At 37.1% G+C, this 26022-nt stretch overlaps 1 long non-coding RNA gene across 8 annotated transcripts in view; it reads left to right on the top strand.

The window, feature by feature from the left end:
- Positions 1-26022, top strand: part of LOC105144775 (uncharacterized) — a 47474-nt gene that overhangs the window by 1147 nt on the left and 20305 nt on the right. Inside the window, exons 3-6 of one of the 8 annotated variants that reach the window (XR_015548199.1) lie at positions 83-163; positions 6745-6998; positions 8292-8488; positions 20749-21554. The exons of 1 other annotated variant lie outside the window; for it this stretch is intronic. This is a non-coding gene — a long non-coding RNA (uncharacterized LOC105144775). Of the gene's footprint in view, positions 1-82; positions 164-6744; positions 6999-8291; positions 8489-18691; positions 19094-20748; positions 21555-26022 lie in introns of those variants that run through there. 6 more of the 8 variants (XR_015548198.1, XR_015548197.1, XR_845975.2 and 3 more) reach the window with 6 other exon arrangements.

Raw genomic sequence — 26022 nt, 5'->3', positions numbered from 1 at the left:
GTTTGACGAATGAATGATATTTTACGCCGAGTCTAGAATACATTTCTCAAAAGCTATCACGTGTGAAATCTTTCGTTTTTAGCACATATTGTCCATAACAATTTTAGAATCGCTAATTCATCGAGGTAAAAACTAATGACGCGAAAACTCGTAAGACGAAACGGTAAGTATTTGAGCGATCTTTTTTGGTAGCGTAATAATGAATATTTATCAAGGCACAAAGAAGGTCTATGGTCTTTGAATTATTTCTAAAATAAGAAAGGAGCGCGAACGTCTTTTCGACGTACGAAGTTTGGGAAGTAGACTCAGAATAGACATCCATAGTTGCAGAAGTAGATGGCTGTAATAGAAACTGTATTGAAATATTTACATCGCTACAGCAATATCCCAAAGTAGAAGTATATGATCGCGATTTTAAACGGCTATCTTCGCTGACTATTTAAATATGCTGCTGCTGTAGTAATATCACTCTCTGGAGCAATCGCGACGGGTGGACTCTCCTCCACTATTTATTCTGATATCGGCCTATTCACCGGGAGAGTAGCCCAGTAGATTATTCATCGTATTAACAACAATCTCTCGAGCCGCACCCCAAAGGATTGTTCTCCCTTTCTTTTCCTGGCGGCGGCACGTGGCAACGTAATTGGGGATGCAAAGAGCGGACGATTATTAAACGTCGACGCGGTTTTACCGTCTGCCGTGTCCTGGAGGCCAACAAGACGGTATTGACGATCGAATTTGGGCAGTCGTGCCTCGATAACGGAGTTATGAGCACGACGTCGACGGTGTGCCGGCCGGGAAAGATGGCGGTTTTAATTGAATTAAGGCTACAAAGAGAGACCGGTCCTCCGCGTTCGACCCTTACGAGAGACCCGTCGGCCGGACTCCCTTAACTGGCTATTAACTCGAATTTTGGTAATAGCGAGCGTTACGTTTTAGGGTGGTCGACTGTCTAAAAATCTCCTGTTAACGACTGCGTTGGGTGATTCTGTGGAATTTTATGCTAAATCGAGAGAATATTTCCTAAGATTTGTAAAGATGCGAATAACTCAGCGTAGTATTTATTCAGGCAGAAATCGGCAAACATTATTTAATTGTTGATGTCTTAAGAATTAGCGAAAGATAACATTCACTCCGAAAAGATCATTTCAAGTTTCAAAAAAGAACTTTTTGGTTATTAAATATTCAGCATAATATCTTATCAGAAATCGGCTAGCGACGCAGGCGTTATTTATTAACTGATGTTTTAAGAATTAGCGAAAGTTTATAGCTGCGTTTGATGGAGAAAGCAGGTTTTGTAACTGTTGTAAGAGTTTTTAATATGATTAGTTTTCGCTCTTAGATTCTCATTGTGAATCTAAATGTATAATTAATTATATTAAAGAGAATCTTACAATCACAAAATTGCTTTTTCTACTAAACGCAATCAATGTCCAATCAAATTTTGAAAAGATCATTTCAAGAAAAGAATTTCTTCACCGTTGTATATTTATAGCAATATCTAATCAAATAGAAATCGGCAAGCACTATTTAATGTTTTAAGAATTGGCGAGAGAGAGAGAGAGAGAGAGAGAGAGAGAGAGAGAGAGAGAGAGAGAGATAGTTCAAATTTCGAAGAGATTACTTAAAATTCCAGAAAAGAACTTCCTCATCGTTGAATATGCCTGTTACGTCACAGTTCATTTAAAAAAGAAAAGCGATGATAAAACCGTGAGAAAGGATTAATGAAAATTTTCCTTTTAGTAGAGATAACGCCAGCTGTAATTATAGCAATGATACTAAAAATAAAAAATCGCAAACGGATCGGTCTCGTTAGAAGAATAAATCCGGAAAATTCGCTTTTCTCGATACATAGATTTACCGACGTACTGCGGATTCGTCGTAAAGAATGCAGAGTAGTCCCTAACTTGATTTCGGTCCCCGCTCGAAACCCGCTGCCCCATACTCGCTTCCCTGGCCGCATCCCTTTGCCAGATCGGGGTGGGTGTAAAACTGTATGCGCGATATTAGAAGCGTAAAAAAACGGGGGTAACGGTGGCAATGCCGAACGGCGAATGAGTCGGATATATGCGAACGAATAACGACGCCCGCGAGGCTTTCTGATGAAGGAATATCGCTCGTCCTTTACGGTCCGCAGCGCATATAAACACGCCATGGGCGGCCGCGTGCGTTATTCTTCCGCGTGTCGAACTGCGACTTTTTCCTTCGTTCTTTTGATATGCGACCATTATTGCTAAGGTTGTGCGAATATTAATCGTTTTGCAGTTTTAAGTAGACGTCTTCCACGCGTTTCTGCGAAAGGAAAGAACGATTTTGCTAAAGTATCTAATTTAACTGGAGATCTGAACACAATTTTGTTGAACACAGATCTGAAAATAATTTTGTTAGACTATCAAAATAATTACACGGAAAACTCAAACGCGATGAACAATGCTGCAAACAGTTTTGACATTCTAATAATCAGCAAGAACGATTTTGTTGCAATATATCTAAGAAATTTAAGAATATAGGTAGCTACAGATCTGAAAATAATTTTGTGGATCATCAAAAGAGATCATCAAAATAGAGAAAATTGAAAAATTCAAATATGATGAACGGCAAAATTTTTAACATTTAACAATCAGTTTGAATATCCTACATAATTATTTTGATATAATCCAATAAAGTGATATTTTCGGATCTGTATCTATCTAGCTAAATTTTTAAATGTTTCAACAAAACTGTTCTTTTCGTGCATGCAAATTATTCGCGTATGCGCCCGTTAGGCGAATAGATAAATTGGTAGTATTGAATCCCAAAGGGATCATAAAGCTCGGAAAATACAAAGTAAAAAGTTCGATCGTGGATAGAAACTCGAAATGTAATTTATTTATCAAGATTCATACAGATTTACAAATTCCATCGCAATTTATTGCATGATAATAAAAGTTAGGTAAGAATTTCATAAAAGGTTATTTGTAGAAAATAAATATCGCCGAGATGACATCTATTTTCTATACAATTCTATTAGAATTTATTGCACAAATAGAAACTTAGTTGCCAGAACAGCGGAATGATGTTCTGTATACTTTGCAGCGAAAATACAGGGCCGTTGTAAAAGCGCGAATACGTATGTATGACTTACATTTACCGTCGCAACAACTTTAGTTGCTGTTACTCGAACAGCAAATATGTAATATCAAGCTTGATGTTACCGTAACATGGTTGATGTCGGCGTATTTACAAAATACGTACGTTACGCCTACAACAACTGCAAGCTTTCTTCCTATTATACGGAATAATTTTACTAAAATATCTAAAAATTTAGGTAGATGCAGACCTGAAAAATAATTTTGTTAAAGCGAAAAATTATATCGAAATAATTATACAGAACGCTTATACGTTAATAATAGTGCAATAAATTTCAATATTCCAGCTATCAGCTATCAGCTATTTAAGCATCCTGCATAATTATTTTGATGGTGCAGACAAAATTATTTTCAGATCTGTATCTATAGTAAAATTTTCAAATATTTCAGTAAAATCTTTCTGTGGTTTCCGAGTTCTGTCGAATTTTCCGGTTAGTTTTCTAAAGAAAAACGTCGTTTCTTATCCCAAATATGCAACAGCAATTCTACTGATTTTTTCGCAAATCAAAACGTCATTTAAAAAAAAAAAGAGAAATATTTACAGGACAGTATTCGCTAAGCCATGGATCATCACGAGGGCGACGAACGGCAACGGGGGTGGCACTGGCCATAACGTCCGCATTTCTCATATCGTTGATACTTTCACCCCTGCGAGTGTAGGGCGAGAGAGCGCATTGTAAGGGCGCGCGAGGTCGAGCTGGGGGAGGACTATAAATTTTACTACGTAATATTGTTTAACTGCAAACAGTATACTAACACCCTCTGCTGTTCCGAGGACGGAAAAATTTCGACCCCCGTCAAAGAGTCGTCGGAGAGATTTACATAAGGAAATTTGACTTTTTTCGCGAATGATCGATAATCGCAATATCGGTTGAACGGCGGCAATCCCGAGGTTGAGATTTTCCGACCAATCTTCAATATCGAACACGGCTAGGGCGTACAATTTGAAAAGGGTCGACAGTACTTTCTCGTCCGGACGACGCACTCTCGGGGGCAAGTTATGAAAAAATACGAGATGAAAAAATGGACGCGCGCGCGCGCGCGCGCGAGCGCGTGGCGCACGATGGAATAAAAGCGTGAAGTATCAACGCGCTCGGATTTTCTACCTGTAACCGTTTTCCACCTGTAACAGCGCACGCACGGCGCTGACGGACGAGGCAGAAAATCTTTTTTCCCCTCCGGTAATGGCCGTCCACGATCGCACGCATCAAGCCCGCCCGTAAACGTATTCTAAACGGCTACCTTTTACTTCTCAGCGCGCGATATCCGCGCGATATCTTTGAAACGGAGTTTTCGACGACAACTCTCGTTAATCTCAAACTTTGCGAAACTAAGAGAATAAACCTGAAATTACGATATGGCGCAAAACAGTTATATATTCTACTGATAACGTTATAAAACTGGCTACAATTTACGTCATGTAAAATTATAAGAATCCCGTGCACCGTTTTCCTGAAACCGCACTCGTGAACTTCGCCGAACGAAACGCGCTTATGAAAAATATATCGCTTGTGTCTGCCTTGCTTTACATCTATTAAACAAGTTTCCTTTTTTAACAAGTATTTCTTTATTTTATTCAAAAGAAGGATTATATTTCCCTCAAAATTTTCTTTCGCAGATATTGCTCCCTTAATTCAAAAGTGACAATAACTCCAAAAAATTAAGTTATCTAGAAAAGGGGAAAACTATTTTTCAACTTGAAAATCGTTGACTAATCAAATAATACTAGCAAAAAGAATAATATTCTTAACATTAGTTAAATGTCACATTTTTTTTCGTTTCACAATCCGTAAAAAAACTATCCTTTTTGCGGTGTAACGATATTTTGACGATTTTTTAATGAATTAAAAATTCGAATTTCACGTTTTTACAGTTGTGTCATTTTTGAAGTAAGAGAGCGATATATTACACTATCCCGAGCCTGCAAGGAAAACGACACAAGTAAAAAATATACAGTAAAAAAATATATATTGTTCAGGAAAGAGGAAAGAAAATTACGTATTTTAAAATTAATTATTTAACGTCATAAACGAGAAATGGCTCGTTGAAATTCCTTGCATGTCATTTGTAAATAAAGAGAATTTAGATGAGACGAATACATAATGAAATCGGTTTTTAAAACTTGGAAAAAATTAACTAGCGCGATCTCACTATTTTATTTTATCCAAAATAAAAATTCTCTTAATATACAAGAAACTTCAACTTGATATTTCTCGCTTATGTCATCAGAATTCCAATATGACCCGGCGTCTAATCAGAAGCCTAATCAGAAACATAAGTTAACTAGAGCTAATCACAAATTGTTTGTTTCAAGTTTCAAATTTAGAAGTAATGTAGATGTTAATTTTTACGGTGTTATGTTAGACCTTTAAAACAATCCCTATCTCGATTCGTATCATTTTCCCGTTATCAATTCTTGAATTCCTATTTTCTATTTAAATTCAACTCGTATAGCTTATTCTGATTGAAAGCCCATGATCCAGTATATAAAACACAATCCGCAGATAATATAAAATTCAAAAAATTTCACTTATTTCACTTTTCTTGCGGAGATGTAATATGATTCAGTCAAAAAGAACGATTCTTGTTAACGCGGAGGATTTTTCTTTATTATATCACTCGCTATCGCTATTCGTACAAAAAGGACGCCCAAAGAAGTTTGCGCGATCGCTTCCTGGTATGGTATTTAGGAAATTTCGAATCCGATTGGGTCTTTATTTTGTCGCGGCACGGCGAGCGATCGATCGATCGCCCTGTCTTGCGCCACGCGTGTCTCTCCAGCGAGAGAGGTGGCTTAAAATTAGCCATTTCCACGGTAATCGCTACCTGCTCCGACGACGCCGGCACTCCCCCGACATTACAGAGACGGCAGCGGCCTTGCGCTCGCATTGTACAAGAACAATGAGCAAAGAGAAATATTGATGATGCTGCCGCCGCGTGGCTAAGCGTGCGCGAGCGGGTGAACGCGTGCACGAACAGCCGAGCGTATACCGAGTGTCCCGGAGCGATCTCCTTCATTATTCAAAATCTATATTTCCTTGAGAAAAAATCCGGAGACATTTCTTTCTTTTTACCTTCTTCTTCCCCCGCTAACGGTTCTTCTTCCCTTCAGAAGAAATTAAAATCCCATCACAGATGAGTGTATTGGGAATAAATAAAAAAGCTCTGCTGTTAAGCTCAATTAATTTTTATTTTATTTCGATTTCCAGACAATTACTAATTTTCCATTCGATACGTCAAATCTATCACAGCAATGACGATAGAAAAAAAGCAAACATACGGCTAACCTATGACTGTGTTTACAGGATGTGCTCAAAGTGCATACCTCATTTATTCATACTTAAATAGCAGATAATGTTTGTAGTTCGCTTTTGAAATAGACTTGTTTATATGAATCATTAATAGAAGAAATGACGATTACGATATTTTATTTCTCGTCGCAATGGTTTTAATTTTCCGCTTTCTCGGTATTTAATCCTCAAATAAAAATGCCTCTAAAATATTTATCTTCAATTAGTCGAGTAGTTAGGATTAAAATAATCCGAAAGTCTCCCGATGCAACGAAACAAATGCAGCCGTTTGCAATCCGACCTCTAGAACATGTCGTTGCTTTCAGAGCACCCAGTACGCGTGTACATGCTTGCACAACCCGAAAGGACCGTGCGTATATCGCGAGGCAGACGCGAGAACGCGAGACAGCACGAGAGAGAGAAGGAGAGCGAGGGGTATGCGGGGGATGCGAGAGGTAGCGAAGTATCCTACGTGTACGAGGGAAAGAGAGGGTGCGAAGGAAGCGACGGGGGGATGAAGGGAGAGAAAGGGAGCATGGGACAGCAGCTGTACGGAGAAGAGCGGGGAGATACAGAAGAGGTAAGAGAGAGAGCGGAGAGGGAAGGAGAGAGGTAGTGGAGAACGAGAGGGTTATACGCTTAATATTTCAGCATCGCGAAATTCTGCCCCTGAATCATTAATCGCCCGCTCCAGGGTGGCGATGCCTAGCCGAGTCTCTGCCCTCTCCCCCTCCCTCCCCGCGCAGACAACCCCCTCGGTCGCGTCCCCCTCGTCCATCCAGCGCTTCTGGTCGTGTCTCTCCTCTCTCGTGTTTCCTCGCCCCGCTGTCCTCTCGTTCCCTGCCGCCCCCTCGTTCCCCGTAACTTGCCTAACGCGACTAGGAAAGCCATCCGCGTGAATATTTCGAGTCCTCGCCGATGCAGGAATAGACTCGTCGACTGAACCGTAATTAACCCGCTGATTAATTATCGTGGCCATGCTTTACACAACGACTATACGCGCGAATGCGTGCTATACTCGCGATGACTCGCGACACTCGCTTTCACTCCTTTTCGAGGGGATGATCGGATGTCTTCTAAATACCGACGGTATTCTCTACTTAATCCTCCTCGCTCACGTCGCTATGACGATTAAAGCTATCGGGTGTCGAAGTGTACATGCCGTCTATTGAGCTCACCATTGGCCGTATCGGAAGAGAAATTTATCAATCTTAAGATAATAAAATCAAGATAATCAAATCGAATCATAAAGAACGGTTTTGCTGAAGTGTCTAAAAGTTTAATTAGATACAGATCTGAAAATAATTTTGTCAGGCTGTTAAAATGATTATATAGAATTCTCAAAATGATCGCTAGAATGTCAACATTTTTCACAACATTGTTCATCGTGCTCGAACGTCCTTTATAATTATTTTAATAGGCTAACATTATTTTCAGATCTGTATCCAGCTAAAATTTTAGATACTCTAGCAAAACTGTTCTTTCTGTGTATAAATCAGAAAGACCTGTTAAAACACATACGCAATTAGACTGGGTTTCCTTTAAGTTCTAAAAATAAAAATCTTAATTTGGTGAAGTATCAAAATAGTATTCAAACATCGAAGTGAACTCGAGCGTCCGCAAAGAGCAATCATAGCTGAGCTAAGAGAAAGTACGTGATGTCTGCGCAACAACCAACATTTTACCTTTCGCGTTCGATGGTGTAACTAATTTAAATGGTCACATTCCCACGCTACCAAAGGAGGGAGAAAACACGCGCAATCGGAAAATCTCCTGAAGAACGTGTGTTCTCAGTCTGCCTCTCCCCTCTCTCTCTCTCTCTCTCTCACTTAGAGATGTATCCGGCATTACATGCATCCGTTTCAATCCGTAGCGGCAAATCTGACATCGAAGACGATGAGGAGAACTGAGCGAAACGATCTCCTCGAACGACAAGATCAATCCGATTTTGCGGCTGATTGTGCGCTGATGAAAACTCACACGAATGTAATCGGATCCACGTGAACAGTATCTTACATTTGTCTCCACAAAATTTATCAAAAGCACATCTTACTTAAAGACAGATAAACGGTAAGAAAATTAATAAAAATGTCATTTTAATATATAAATAAGAAGTTTACTTTTAGAAGTAGGTTTTATATCAAATATTTCTATTTTTTAGAAACTATTTTATTTTTAAAAATAATAAAAATTGAATTTGTATTATCCCATTAATAATCCCATTTGTTTATGATGGTTGAATTAACACTTGATCTGTATACATATAAAATCTATAGCTTTTCAATCTTTAGAATATGGGAATCTATTTGTTAAATCTTACAGCTTTTCCTGAAGATTTGTTGCAATTCATTATTTCGTTGTATTCTTTGTCCCAAATATTATATTGTTTCAGCGCCATTACAGATTTCTCATCTTATAAAGATGATTTAGAAATTATATATATTTCAAGATATATAACAATTTATTATTATTCTTTTCAAATTGATATTTACTAATTTTTTTTCATGATATTTACTATTTCTATAAAGATTTTTTCTCTTCTTAAACTGATATTTATAATTAGTCAAGAAAAACATTGTAGTTTTGAGACATCCTATATATAAACTGCCTTGCAGTAAAGCGGCAAAGGGTTAAAAGGATTGTTCACCATCCTAGTAGGTACAGCACGTTTCAGTTGCGACGACAGAACTTCATGCCAAGTAGCAGAAATGTTTTCTCCACTTACATGCTGTCGTCGTCGCCGTCGTCGCCGTCGTCGCCGTCGTCGTCGTCATCGTCGTCGTTGCCGTGGCCATTGTGCTCGTGCAACATTCACGCACACGGCCGCACACGCTGGCAGTAGTTATTAGTCGTAGTCGCTACGAAGCGTGCAGGTTGTGCACGAGGTTAACGTTGCAGAAGGGGACGTGGTGCGGTGCGGGAGAGAGCGGGAGAAAGGGGGGCGAGTGGATGGGTTGGTTTGTACCGAACAATGATATCGGGTATTTGATTTGTAACCGACGACAATACCGACTTGCGACCCCGCATTTCATCCCTCCCGTTCGCCCCTGTCGCCCCGCCGTGCTTCTCTCTCGTTCGGGCGTCACCCTGTATATACTATATGTACCTGTATACATGGACCTGTATACCTATAGAGCCGCAAGACAAGGTTGTCGATAGCGAGTGCCACCTTTATGGCGCCTCCAAACAGGTCCTTTTCGGTCCTGTCCTCGGACCAAGAAATTAGTTGCTCGTAATACGGTGATCGATCACGCGACGTTTCATTTCATTTTTAATACCTTCAGACTAATTTGAATGGAATCGTGTTAAAAAAAATTGTTTAGTTTCATTTCAAAGTTTAACCCTTCGATCCAACGTTTTTTTTTTTTCATTTCTTTCCTAGTCTAACCGAGTATCTCTCGGTTATGATATTCAAAGGATTTTTGAGCTAGAAAATCTAAAAAAATTCTGATTTCAGAACACTTTTTCGTTCACGAATACGATTTTGAATGATACGATCAAAAATATTTTCACTTTTTTGAGACAGAATAATTCAAAACCGAAACCTCGCTTGAGTCTTTAAACTCCGTTTGGACCGCGAAGAATAATAAATTATTCATACAAAAAAAAATTAATTTTTTTCAAACTTTGATTATTTTTCCAATGTGTATATTATGTATATCTGGTCTCAGATGATGTTGATGGAACTAAATAATTTCACAGACTTAAAGGAGTTAAACTCATGGAAAATAGAAAGATCAAAAGCATCGCGACTTCAAGAAAAAGAAATTTCAACAAATTCAATCGTTTTATTCATATTTCAAAAATCGAAACGACAATAGATTTCAATAGATATTGCGAAATTAAATCTGGAGATCAAGTAGTGATGATTTAAAGATCGTGAAAATGAAATCGTCTTTTATATAAATCAACTTATAATGGAAAGATTCTAGAATTGCTTGAATTTTTGACAGCTTACGGATTTCATCAAATAACGCTATGTAATTAATTATGCTAGCAAAAATTGATATATATTCTGGGATTCACGATCGTTTACTCAAAGTACATCGGTCGGAGAAAACGTACATTCAATATTATAGGTGCCTATTCTTGACAGGACACCGCTCTTGCATACGTAATATTCCAACGAGCCTATAAGTTGTTAAAACTATCCCCAGCTATATGGCACATACATGCCACTTTCACGGTACGACGACCCTTTCGTCGCGCCGCTTTTCGTGCGCGGGTTAAAAAAGAATTAAATTGTTATCGACTCTCGGGGACTTGTTGTTCGGGACGCGGCCGCGCGCGATCGAAGCACGATGAAAACTCAGCGCGCTCTCATACCAGTTTATTCCGCAACCCCTTTCCTGCATTATTTACACGAGCGCGTGACCGATCGCGAGCAATAAAGCAGCAGGACCTTCTTGGACGGCATCAAACGCCGGCTTTGCCGAGAGCCCTGCTCGTCCTCTCATCCTTTTTAGGGAGAAAGCATCCGGGGGAGAAATTATTCACGGGCAATTCTACGGGTACAAATCTCCATAAATATCTGAAAGACGAAAAGGAACGAAAATGAAAATTCGATGCGTCGTTTTACGCCTACCTTCCGTCGTAGAACGGAAAGATCTTATACTGTTTATTGTATCTGACTGCCGTTGGGGGACGTTGTGACATTTTCCTGAATACTCTCGCTATGCCTCTTGAAGGGTTAGGAATTTAATTACGATTCTGTTTAGGAAAGTAATTCAGGTTGGATATCGAATAAATTTCGAGCTAGTAATATGTTAAGCCAGTATTTTTTCAATTCGCAGCGTAACTTTTGATGAATTATTCCGGATTTATTATAATTTTGAAAGATATCAAAAGATTATCACAGCTAATGAAAGATGCTGGTTTTGGGTAAAACGAAAATAAACAAAAATGACATTTAATCATATGTATATCTAAGAATAGGATATTCTTTTTACTTAATATTATTTGATCAGTCAATAATTTTCTGTTAAGTTAAAAAATAGTTTTTCCCTTTCTTTCTGAAAAATTTAATTTTTCGAATGTTACATTTGAAATAAGGAATCGATATAATTCAGATAAATTTCAAAATACTTCTTACTATGCGTTTTACTTTGTCTTTTTATTTATTTGTAAATTTTTTTCGTTTCTTTTTACCTTTTCTAAAATTGTCGCGATACACTTGAAGACTCTTTACAGCACAGGTTGAAAAATCCTACGTCAGGCGGAAAAGGAGTTATAGGCGTCTATAGCGAAAAGCGAAAAACGAGAAATCCGGGGAAACAATCGGGTATCAAAACTTGAATATCTTAATAATTGAAGGTGTCTATTGCGTAAAACGTCGCGGCGAGCTCCGCGAAAGTTCTATAAGTAGAATCGCGTAACGACATCGGGAGCATTAATGATGTAAGCGATCTATGTTTGCCACGTCGAAATGCGTTTAATCCGCGCGAGCGCGGATCCGCGGATTATAATTAACTCGGCAGCGATAATTCGAAGTGTATAATCACCAAACGAGTCGCGGAGCGCGCTGATATGACTACATGAAAATAATTAATCATCAATATTCGAAGCTTAAGGTTAAAACGATGTTGCTATGAAAATCATTAGGAATAGGTTTCCTGCTTTTCTTAGAAGAAAGATGTAGTAATATTATAAAGAAATTACTTTTGTATTTTTAAATTAAAAATACGTGAAAAGTATACAGTGCGAATGCAGGGATGAACGATAAATAATAAATGAAACAATCTAAAATATATGGGTGTGGATTTACTATTTGATACATAATTATCACCATTGATGTTGATATATGCAACGTAGTGTGAATTAAACACCACGGGCGTGGATTTAACATCATGATTTAAAACTCATGGTGTTAAATTGTAATGTTTATAATCACAACACAGTAAGAATTATATTTAATGCCCAGACTGAATTCATATCTATATTTTTTAGAGTGAAAAAGTGAAAATAGAAGAAATAAAGGTAAACAAATTGCCAAGGAAGTTTGTATGATATAAAAGTATTTCTGAACAAATCGAGAAAAAAGGAAATAATTAATAAAGAGAATGTATAGCTACACATTGTTATAATTTTAATGAAATGTAAGAAAATCGGAGTGCGAGGAAGAAAAAGAGAAACAAAAGGCATTTATATACTATTCGCAGACGGTTGCTTAAGATCTTTTACCATCTTACGAAGAACAAACGTACCGTTTGAAAGAAAGCATTGACCCAGCACGAAATAACATAATCCATAGGCAACACGACTAAAGATTTCATATCAGACGCTCGCAGTAAGAGAGTAAAGGATAAAATAAAAATGAGATGGACACAAAGTGTGTAAAGCAAAGTGAGGAGAGGCAGACAGAAGAAGAGGGAGAAAGGGAGAACAACCCTTCTCCGTGTCTTCGCGAGCAGGAAAGAGACGCTGAAGAGAGATAAAAAAAACAGCTTATAAATGAATACAGAGAGAAGGAAAGGAGAAAGAGAGAAATGTTTGAGAGCGAAAACTTGGCCGCGCCATCTCACGAACGTACATATTTGGCGGAAGACGGCAGCCAGGTGCAGCGGACCTATTGACGTGTTAATTGCGCCTGAATAATTAAAGGGGGCACCTCTCCCGGTAGCGGTACTCTGTCCTTTTAAAATGTTCCCCGATCTCGTTAACCCGCTCTCGAAAGGGCGGAGAAGAGACGTGGGGAGGAACGAGCGAGATGGTAGACAACCGGCGTCGCGAAGCGGAGATCGAGGATAAAGCAACTGGAACCAATTCGATTGTTCTAACTGGCGACAACAGGGCGAGAAACTCCAAATTGATTATTGCTTGAGATTAGTGTATCTAAACAGAAATTCCGTAATGCTGAAATGCAAAAAGTTTTTCAAAATGTTCGGCGAATCTCGGGCAGATATTTTATTGGTAGCTGTATAATTTTTTATATGAAAGAAAAAATTTCTTTCATAACGTCTGGTATAATTAGAAATCCTTTTTTCATCCGCTACATAACAATGCAACTGCCAGTGTAACAGCTAAAAATTGCTGTAGAATTTAACGTACTTGTGCACAGTATTGTCAGAATTGTCTCCGAATATCGCCTCGATTTATAGTGATAGAGGCGACTTATTTCGTCGCGAGGGAAACTTTAAAACACAATTTTTAGCGTTCGAAAAAGGATAAGGGTATAGAATGGGTATAGTTGTATAAGTTGTGAAAGAGACAACAGCAAATCTGTAAGAATAATTTATAGGGGTGTAGATTCATAAGAATACGTGGAGATTAATTGTAAAAAAGCACAAAGACTATCTCATAAATTATAAGAAAAATGTACAATCGATCCTTCAACTTTTATTTATTCACCGATTTGACCGTGGCATCGATATAATATCTTTACACATTTATGATCATTAAAAATAAAAAAAGTTTATAAGATAATAAGTGAAGAAATAGATTCGAGAGCTGCGGAAGAGGATGTTAAATCTCATCAAGGATTCATCGTGATATTCAGCTGCTCGCAGCTGTAAAATTCGATCCAAGCGGCCTGGCGCGGCGTTATCGCTGAAAATCCCTTCGAGTAAAGAGAACAATCCGCGCTCGCTCGGATAAGGGACGCGAAACGAAAGCGGTTACGTATGCTGTTAACAATGTCCGGCCGGGGCGGACTTCATATACTTGTGCGCGATCGGAAACGGGGAAAATGCTCAAGCTGCGGTCTGAATAATTGACGATTTAGCCGTGTATCGGCGGAAGGGAAGGGTTCGCGGTGATCGTAAGAATATCTAACCTCGACGCGAGTCCGCTGTATTATTCAACGGCTGTCATCCCCGCGTCTTGAGGGGAGGCGATGCGCGCCGCCCGCCTCCAGAAAGCTCGAAAGCTTACGATCGCGAGCGCTTATTCTCGATCGTAAATACAACCGCAACGCTTTATTCCTCGATATTCGTCTTATCTTCTTTTTCTTTGATAACCGGACACATGTACGAAATGCTGTGCATGCAATCGCTCACGCATATACACACATCTGCACGCTACACATGCACGCGAATACGATGCGTCACGTGCCGCGGCTCTCAACTATAGATCCAATGCAATCTTAATGTGATCAATTATTTATGGTGCTCGTCATCGCCCATTAAATATTCCACGCTCGACGAAAGAGTCCTCGCGCTACCCCCGGAATTATTCCGGGCCAGTATTCGCGAATAGTACCGAATAGTGCAAGTACGCTATTCGCAACGCGCCGCTATTTTCGCGAACTTCTATAATGGCATTAGGGAAAAGCGAGAAACACCCCGCGGGAAAGGCACCTGTCGCGAGACGAAGGAATCTTTCCTGCACCATCAATCCCCGGAAAGATCGATATACTATTGTAAAAAGGAAAAAAGTTCAGTTGTTTGTATTAATTGAAAATCTAGTTGAAAATAGAGAAATCAGAATTTTTTGCAAAAAATATCAATGTGGATTTAATATGCAGTGTCTATATAATTTTTACAGTGTCGGTGTTAATACATTACACTGGGAAAAAAATGTTGTTGATTCAATTAAAGTCTATATTACGGGCTGTCACTAACATAAGTAATTTATTCATGTATATTTTTATTGATTATAAAGGCTTGATTATTGAAATAATAATTTATGCCTTTATGTCAATAAAAATATACATGAATTAATCACTTATGTTAGTGACAGCCCGTAATATAGACTTTAATTGAATCAATAGCATTTTTTTCTCAATGTAACATCAATGTGTATTTAACAGAAATAACAGGACTCGATAAAGTAACTATTACGACTTAAAATAAACAGTATAAAATAGATTCCAGAAATTTATTTAAAGTATTAAATAAGAAACATGAATTTTAAATAAACATTCTAATACCAATTATTTTTTTCGAATTTGTTTACTTAAATGTATATTTCGGTTTTCACGTATAGCTACGTAGTACTAAATAACAAAGTAATCATTATAATATTATTAGGTGTTGGAATTAATTCGTAGCGTTTTTAATGAAAGAATGTTATTTATTTCACATGAGCATTAAAAAATACATTAATGAAAGTACTTTTAAAACTTATAAATACTTTGTAAAACGCTACGAATTAATTCCAACACCTAATATATATATTAACATGTATGTATATAAAACTCTTCAATAACAACTTTAATAGGCAAGGTGAAATAACTTATTTAAAATAAAAAATATAAAATAGATTCCAAAAGCTTATTTAAAATAATAAATAATCTTTTACATATATTTCTTTATTTAAAATACATATTTTAAATAAAGTTATTTTAAATATGACCGACTCCTGGTATTTCCACACCGGCATTGACATAAATACTAGGGGTTACAAATCCACAACATGGTTAATATTAATTATATAGACACTGCATGGTGTTAAATTCATATTTTTTTAAGTATGATTAAATCTATTATATTGTAATCCTAGTTGAAATAATAAAAAATCTACAATCTTCTGGTCATTTTTAAATTTCTCTTAATGTATAATAGCGAGACATCGCGAAACATTGATAGGGAGATAAACGCGACGCGCCGTATTTGATAAAATTAAAATTAATGTTACGGCGACGGTTAACTTCACGATTATCAAAAGACTTATCGCGATCTTTCTCGCCCACGAGATCTGCCCGTTGGTGAAACGTGGCATAGCGTGTTATTGCCCCGGAGCAGCCCTTCGATTAATCGAGCTTAAGTTCGCAAACTCTTTTATGTATAGCCGCGCGTTGCGCCGTATTTATCGTCGGGCGCGCGTAATTGAACGCGTAATTACACGTCGGTCGACTCGCGCGAAACTTCATTTCTGCAATCTTCTAAATGTACCCCGAATGTATCCACGCGACGACGATACGGCTCTATAAATATAAGTAGTTACTACTCATCGACGTTGCAATAGTCCATTTTTGCAATCTCCTAAATGTATTTAAATGGATCTACGCGATAGCGCGACTGATCGCATCGCCCTATAAATACAGGCTGTTACCTGTGCTCCTTTTTCTCTCAGCAAACAACACGATCGATCGCGCGTGCAAGTCATGAATCATCCTTAACGAATGAGCGTCATAATGGAATATATTATCGCGGAATATGGCCATCAAAGATGTCAGAGTTTACTTTAACAAAGGGTCCATAAATAATAGAAGCGTTCTAAGTAAAGCAGGCCTGAAAGCTTGAAACTTGCCATCTTTTAACATTTTGTTAAAACGAAAGCATAATTTTAAAAATGGAATTTTTTAAAACTAAAGTTCAAAGCTAGAAATGAAACAGAGTTATATAAACAATATGTTGTAATATTTTTCATAGAAAAGCTTAATGATACATTTTTGTGTACTTAGTTTTAAAAATATAATTTTTTTATACTAAAGTTCGAAGCAAAAAGAAACAAATTGTGAATTGTTATACAAATAACAAAATTATTAACAATATTTTTTTAAAGTAATATAAATAAAAAAAACGTGATATTCGAGTTATCATAATTAAGTAAACATAAAAAAATGAACTAATTTAATTTCATTAAAAAATTTCAAAATTGTTAAAACTCTTTAAGAGTGGTTATAAAACGAATAATTTTTAAAAAGTGAATAGAAAATGACAAATAATATTTAATCACGTTAATATAATCTATTTGCTGATATTATTTGATTAATCAATAATCTTCTATCAAATTAAAAGATAATTTTTCCTCTTTTTTGGAAAACTTAATTTTTTTAGTCACGGAAGTAAGAAAATTATAGGTATATATATATATATATATTTTATATTATTTTTTATATAAAAGTTTAATGAATTTTTGAATACGACAGTTTTCATTAAAACTTAGATGATTAGGAAAAGGTTGAATGTAGCGGACAAGGATTGTTTAAAATTTTAAACGCGCGTTTGCAGCAGCATTTGTCAAGTCCACCTTGCAGGTGAAAGTCAGGATTATCTCTTCATATTGAGAATACAATCTTTTATTTGTGAGTTATGCATTTTGTTGTATAGCCATTGTTTATACCAACACGGAATTAACTTCATCAACTCACATTAAATGTAAGTCAAATTTCGTTTTTAGTTTATATATAATATATAAGAACAGCACTTGTTATTTTTTAATAAGAACAATACCTGTTATTTTTTAAATTATTAGGACCTAAAATCTTTTTTTTATTTTAAAATATAATATTTTATGTTATGTTTATTCATTTCATTACTTTTTTTTTTAACTTATCATTTAGCAGTTTTACATAATATTAAAACTGTGCCTGAAAGGCGCCGAAGATAAGATAGTTTAGGACAGCGAGATTTGACTTCTAACGATTTTTATTCTAGATAAATATGGAGAAGATACGAGACAAATAGGAAGAAGAGAGCATGACATTAGCTGTTAAGAAAATAAGAAATAAAGAAATGACAATAAGAGTGAACGATATTATATTTCAAAAAATATATTAAGAAGTAGATTACAAGCTGTTGAAACTGGGCAGAAGATAGCATTAAATGCACAGATTAATAATAAAACATATTAAAAAAAATATAATATATTTCTGTCCAATACTATCCTCCAATTTATAAAAACAAGAAAATGTCATATAAAAATATAAAAATCTGGACTATTTTCATTTTTAGAAAAATATGATTAAAACAGACATTTTAGTACAAGAATAATATTTCATATCATGTACATTACACTTAATTTTTGCCGTTCAAGAAAATGGAATCTCGAAAAAACTATATTCGATAATATCCTTTCCCTATCGTCTGTCATCTTTACAATATTCATGATAGATTATGTCGACAATGAAATACAGATATAAAATTTCGACAGCTAAAACAAACATGAACATGATAGTGGCTACAACGTGATTGTTGATCCAAAGAGTTACCGATCAAGTTGTTCGCGCGATCGATCGCCTACGTTGCTTCCCTCTCCTCTTCACGCCCCCGCAGTACGTTGAAAGCCCCTCCGGGTTTCCGGAGGGAAACGGGGCACCGGTCGACCGGGGGTTGATATAAACTGTGATTGATATTTAGTCGCGCCACACGGCACTTAAGAGGATTAAGGACCATCCAGGACGAGTATCGGCCGGGAACAGCCGTGACCCCGAGCACGTGCATCCGGGGACACGCAACGATCTCCCGAACGTTGGCCGAACCGTATAGGATAGGTTGGTAGTTAGGTAGGTGGTGGAGACGTTCCAGGTCGATCCAGCAGCGCCAAGGATTCCTCCCGTCCTGTCCGACGCGACTGAAACGCGCTACTACAACGCCGCAACTCTGATTACAGTTAGCTCGGTCCGCTGGCCTAAACCTCCATATAACGCGCATCGCGCGGTCGTCGGGGACTAACCCGACGACGACCACTACACCACGTCACGCCGGGCGCGACATCCAGCCTCGACCATGATTATCCGGTGGATTGTCTTACCGCATCCTAATCTCGAGAATGCTCATATCGGAAGGCCATCGAACCAGACTTTACATCGTCCATGACGTATCTTCGGCGCCTTTCAAACATTTCGAATTATGTAGAATTGCTAAATGATAAGTTGAAAAAAGTAATAAGATAAATAAATAGATAACAAATAAAATATTTTAAATTTTATGTAGTAAAAATTAATATTAAGAAATTTATATCCTACATTGTAAAAAAAATTGTATATACAATTACAATAATTATAATGAATAATTTTGAAATTTATTATTATTAATTAAAATTTTATATATATATGCGTATAAATAAAATTATATTTTTCTCTTTTTCATAGTAATTTTAAACAATTTGCAAAAGTAAATTTACAATTGAAATTAAATTTATAAAAATATTTACGTAGTAATCCAATGAATTTTTTTTAATACAATTTTTCTTAAACTATGTTATCGATGTATATGTATACAAACGTAAAAATGTAAATATATGTGATATTACTATTATGATATACAATATTACAACAATTTATAATACTTTCCTATAAAAACTATAACTAATAAAATATACTATTGTTATTGTAATTTTCCGTCTATAATATAAAAATATATTTACAATTAAAGATGAAACTATTAATTTTTGCAACAACAGACAATTTTATATATTTCAACTATAAATTGTGTACTTTTTACACAATACAATTAGTTATTTATATTATTTTACATACTTTTTTTTATAGTATATTCTTTTTTTGATAAAGCATTCGTTGATTCAATATCCTAGTTTTTATTTTCTTAAAATTGTATTGAGGACTAAAATTCTATCTAAGAAAAGTAACTCAAATGAATTCGTAATGTACCGAGCAGCATAAAAATTTTGCAGAGTAAGCAAAAAAAAATATTTATGGAAGAAATGAGAAACGATTATTCGAAAACGCGCTTGAAAATAATCATTCTTCAATGAAACTCTGATTAAACCATAGTTATGTTGCCCAAATTTAGCCGAGATATTTGAGAGGGAATATTTTTATTTCTTATTAACGCTCGAAATGGTGTAAAATACTGCAAGTAGGATATATATTTTGGTTCCGCGGTTACATCTGCACGAAATGTGTTCGGTGGGCGATTAATATCTCCCTCGTGACAGGGATAACTGCCGATTTAAATGAGTCGTTATAAACGTTTTAAGGCGACTCTGCGACAATCATCACAGATCGGCAAATCGTTACTTTATATCAAATTAAAAACGACGTGGAAAAAAGATACGAGTTCAAAACGAGTCGGTTATTTTCGAGACGGACATCAGAGAAGGCGGGAAGGTTCAATTTTTAACGAACGCTATTACTTTCCCAATATGACAGCTATGGAAATAGACGGAACGCGTCATCAGAAATACAAGTCATATTGATAAATTTCTACATTATGTGTCGCGCTCTCCTCCCTCTTTTCTTTCCAACCTTCTTTCAAAATTCTCGTATAGTTTCTTCAGAGAAAATTTGATTAGATATGTCGTGTCTTTCAGTGCTTTTTAAATTTCAACATTAATCATCTCTGCAATCCGTCGCGTCGTTGAATTCAAATTTTGTTGAGTCAAAGTGCAGTCGTGAAAGAATAAGAATTAATACATAATGTGTCTCGCGATCCCTTCCCTTTCCTTTCGAATTCTCATTCTTTCGATATTCTCATACAGTTGAGAGAAAATTTGATTAGATGTCGTATCTTTCAGCATTCTTTAAATTTCAGCATTAGTCATCTTTACAATCGTCTTTGCAATCTTTGCGGTCATCGAATAAAAATTTTGTTGAGGCAAAGTTCAATCGTGAAAGAATAAGATTTTGTTCATTTTCTCTTAATTTTAATTGCCCGTAGATGAAAAAGTTACGGAACCGTAATATCTTTTTTCTGTTTTTCTTCAAGATATTTCCGAAACATCGTTGAGAGTGCAACGTGGATGGGTGGTAGATTATCACCCCGGAAGCGCTTAGAAGTGGCTTGATGCATTAGTGATAACCGTTATCTATTCCGGACGTCACCCATGGTCGAAAATAGCGGTATAATCGAAGGCGACGGGGAAAGAGCGAGGAAGAGCGAGAGAGATGGGAAGACTAGAGGTCTGAGCGAGAAAGGCGAGTCGGGAATGATATCGAGGGCGCGAGGAAGAGGGAGAGCTCCGGGTAATGTCGGGGCAAGCTCGTGCGAGGTGCGAGAAAGGAAGCGTCGTTTCCGCATCGCGATTCCGCCTCGTCATTGGCTCCGATTCCGTGCTAACGTTAAACGCGTGCGAGTGTACCCCCGGTACACTCTCGCGCAACGCGGGAGACAGCGGGGGTCAGCGCGGGGGAGGATTTTAGGGATGGCCGCTGCCGTTCCACCGTCGCTCCCATCCCCCTGGTCCTCTCATCGATAATATACGATCGTACATGATTCTGCTTCGTGTATCACAATGGCCCTCCGGGCAAGCCCGTTCCACCTCTATCTACGTACCTGGCGCGCCGAACTACCGGCGCCCGGAGTCCGCGGTGGATAATGAGTGATTAGGTAATTAGTTGTCCAATATTCGCCCCATCCGACCGTTCCTTCCTCTCCCCTTGCCGCGCGCACCCTCTCCTCCGCTCGCTTCGTCACGATCTTCCCAGCGTTCACCAGCTCCGCCGCGTGGTCTCCTGTTACCGCTTGACCGGATGCGTTGACCGGACAGTGCAGACGTACGAATGATAGTATGGCTAGCGTCATCATGATTATCATTGTTATATGTTATCGTGTAAGAAACTTTGTATAAAAGATTTGTCGAAATGTAAAAGCTTCGTCGAAATAGAATACGATGATAAGCCGATAAGTTCCAAACTTTTATTAAATATTTCAGATTTCTCTGATCGATAATATTTTGTTTGTTTTTTAAAAATATATCAATTCTCATATTGGCAATTTTTTTTACAGAAGAATAAATAAATTCAGATAGTATGACTTGTAGTATTTTTAACCGTTAGATTTAATTATTCATGTCCTGCGCATTTCTTTTTTTTTTTTTAAAGACAAAAGCACTAAGTAGTCGTAACACATTCATATACATTTTTTGAAATACAAAACCTTACAAAAACTTTCTAAAGATATTAAATTATATATAAGAGTTAATAATTTATAGATACTTTTTTATAGATTAATTTTTATAGATTATTTAGATACTTTGAATAAATCTAAAGGTTAAAAGGTAAGAGTTACATTGTTATCTTTCTTAAAAAAGTAATGAAAATTTATTTGAAATACGAACAAAATCATTGCTTGTGATGGGTTAATTTTAGAAATATTTCAATAACAAATTGAAGTAAAAAAAATCGACTAGCGTTATCATAATTCTGTTTTCGTAGATCTTTAATTGTAAACTGAAATTTCTATAAAGATCTGTGACCTTTAAATTTTCTTTATTGGAAATATTTTTATAATAAATGATATGAAAATACACAGAAAGTATTTTTGAAGCTGCTTCCGTTCTTTCTAACACATCTGCTTAACATATACGTAAAGCCCATCTCTGCCCTTCGTCACCCAATTGTGCGAATAGTCCGCGCCTCGCAGCGAGTATCGATTTACAAGAGAGAAAGGGAAGAAGGGTGAAAAGAAGGGCACGTTCGTCCAATACCTATGTCCAAAAACAACTGAGTTCTCGAGCCCCGAAGCTGAGGAACCGCCATGTGTGCGGCGCCGAGACAACCCCTTATAAATATAACAATTAAAAAAGGGCTATGTGTGTGTGTGTGTGTGTATGGAGTGCGAAACGTCCTGCTTCGAGGGTGGACACCCGCGGGCACCCCTACGTAGAACGCAAAACAGAAGGGCGCAGTCCGTTTGCCGCTGCGGGCTTCTTTCTGTCGGTAGGACGCCGAAAAATAACGGAATAATAATGAATCGAATTTTCGATCATATACAAAATTTCGCCGCTTTTTATCATCGACGTTATACGCGCGAAAACAGGAATCGCCTAACAAGAATCACCCGTGAGAATAGTATTCTTGATTTATCTTTTGTTAAACGTGTAAATATTATATAAGGCAATTTCCATAAATACTGAATTAGTTAATGAGTTTTAGCTAATTCTATCTCTCGTTATTCTCTAATTTTGTCTACGGATAATCAGTTAAATTCTAGTTAAATTCAACTGATGTTATGCGAACGGTCCGTAATAATTTTAACTCTACTGCACTCCGATCTTGTTCAGTCTACCGCCGCATTATCATAATTATTGGATTAAGAGTGTAGTCGACTGACTCCGCAAAGCCGTCGATGTATCTCGTAAAGCTGTATCCATTGTTTGACGAATGATTGAACTGAACCGAGAAAAAGGAGAGGAAACAGAGACAAGCGGTTATCGGTGAGGACCGCGTGGGCGACACGAGGGAGTTAATTCACGAAAGCGCCGAGGCGAATTCAATTCGCGCGAGTTAGCGCGTGACGAAATCGCCGCTCGTCGCCTCGTTGCCGACGACCTAGGTCATAACTATTTAAATGCCCGCGGCTGGATAAATTGTTGTATTAGTCACGCCAAGCTTATATTAATAATACGTGGCCCGTCCGGGTTCGTCGTTCGCGAGCCCGTTATTTCTCCTTCCGTCAAAGTCCTACTTAGATTTCGTGAAACGGGAGGACAAAGCGTGGATTATTCATTTCCACATCGTTAATCTTGAATATCTCGAAAGTTATACACACAGTTTACACGTATTACAAGCAGCGATACAACGCGTGGCCATTCAGAGCTTCTCGTATCGCTCCTTTATTACAAAGATATAACTAAAGAAACGTAATTTTCGAGAAAAGAATGAGTTAGATAAAAAAATATTACCTTATCTATGATCAAAAGTGAAACTTAAACCTAACTGGGATATTTGCGGATCCAATGTACTTTAATGTTTGTTTAAAGTTAAGGTAAATGAACGATCTTTTCATTCTAAAATCGAAGAAATAAAATTATGTAATTTAAGTACACATTCATGTTGCGGGTTAATTTTTCTTATTAAAATTCTTATTAAATGATTCTTACATATACTTTAATATCTTTAGAAAATATTTGTAAGGTCGTGTATTTAAAAAATTGTATAAATATTATAACTAATTATTTGATGCACTTAGTATTTCAAAAAAAGAAAATATAGTACACGAATATTCAATCGTGTATATAAGGATTAAAATAATATAAGGTTACGAATAAAAATTTGATATAAACAATTGTTTACAAGATAATTGAAAAAAAATATTCGGATCCATGAATACTATTTAAAATTAACTTAAAAAATCATAACCTAAAAAGGCTGGTTAAAAAAAAATTGTCAAAATTGTCGCAATTCAAAAAGGTAATTTAAAAAAATCGACAAAATCGTCACAATTCAAAAGAAGTAATTTTTATAAATTGTAAAACAAAATTAATATGACAATCAAAATGACATTTGATTACATTACTTTTTTGTCGATATTACTCGATCAGTTAATAATTTTCCATCAAATTAAAAAATAGACTTTCTCCTTTTTTGAGAAATTTCATTTTTTGAGTTGTTATTTTTAAAGTAAGCGATATATTTCATTGAGACAAAGTTTGAGAAATAACACGATCGAGATATATAATTAGTAAATACCGCTAATTAGTCGTGACATACTGACGTGACTAATTCCATTGATTCATGTAAACGCTCCATTTAAGAAAAAGCCAAAGATCGCGCCTTTTGCACGAGCAAATCTTCTATTAAGCTTCGACTCAGTCAACGAATTTAAGTAAATCGTATCTCCAGAGAATCTTGGAATTCTCTTGCGGCGCTTGTTACTCCTGACATAGATTGCAACAGGCAATAGACCGACTAAAGGAAATTCGCTCTCCCTCGATACAGAGATGCAATCACGCCGATCGAAATGCAACGCATTTTCTCGAAGCGACTTGGCGCGTCTTCCGCCAAGGGGAGGTGGGAAAAGAGATGGCGAAAGAGAGGGAAAAGCAGTCATCGGTGGTTATTTAGGTGATTACGCTTCGCTTCGCGGACGATGTGTGCGCCGTATATACGTTTGATCGCATCGTCGTCGCGACAAATCGACATTGTGTCACTGCGCCTCGTTGCAGCAATAACGCATATAATATACGCGCGCGAGCGCAGCATTACAGACCGCTGATGTAATACTTTTATGATCGGCCGCCGCAATTTCTCGGTGACAACACTCGCTATTTCTGTCGCCGAGTTTGTGCACATGACTGCCGCGACGAGCAATATATCGCGCAAATACGCGCGACGCTCACGCCGGTATTTATACAGGGTGTTCGCCGTTCCTTCCGAACCGCGGATAAAGCTACAACGACGTTGGATCTTTGGTAGCTCTCTCGTGAGAGCCTCGTGTGTCCTCGCGGGTATAAATATATAATGAGAATTTTATCTTCGAGATAAGAAAAGAAATGGTAACGGTTATAAATATCAAATGATGACTCGTTTGATATGTCGTGCATAAAAATAATGCTATTCGTAAATTATATTTATCTTGAAACATATAAAGCAAATTATCTAGAAACACTGTTGCCTGATAATACAAATATTTAATGAATAAATTAATTTTTCATATTCACAAAGTATATTATTGTACATAAAAATTAATATCTTTCCCTCATTTTATTTCTCTATTGATTTTAAGCTAATTTGGATAGAGATATAACAGTAAGTTTAATTTTAATATAATTAAAATTTATAAAAAAAAATGGACAAATAGAATATTTTACGTTAACAAAAATTGAAAAATTAAATGGACACAAAATTCGGAATCGCCTGGACAGGAAAGAGTACATATCCGGGACACCCTGTACAATATATCGAGCGTGCTCCTTTTTTTCTGCTCCCTCCGTCGGCATTGTTCGTCCATGTAACGCGAGTCGTTTCTCGCTTTCAAAACGGAGCTTCCTTAAGCGGAGGAGAAAATCGAAGCTGGCGATGAGGGGGTACGCCGCGGCCGCTCGTTACGTAGGTGGAATCAAGGCGAAACTTTCCGCATGAAATTGCAACGTGCGCCCGGCCGTGTAATGCCCGAGTGGTACAACTCACCTGTACGTTACATGTCTTCGTACGCTGTCGATACCGCTCGCAGTAGAGGCTGCGCTTTTTCCATGCGGGGTGCATTGCTCTCGTCGAAGCTCCAACCGCGCGTCGACGTTTCCCTGTGGTCCACCAGCCT

The sequence above is a fragment of the Acromyrmex echinatior genome, chromosome 18, assembly GCF_024713525.1.
Source record: "Acromyrmex echinatior isolate Ae372 chromosome 18, ASM2471352v2, whole genome shotgun sequence".
NCBI lineage: Eukaryota > Metazoa > Arthropoda > Insecta > Hymenoptera > Formicidae > Acromyrmex > Acromyrmex echinatior.
This window is presented reverse-complemented; position numbering and strand designations above follow the sequence as displayed.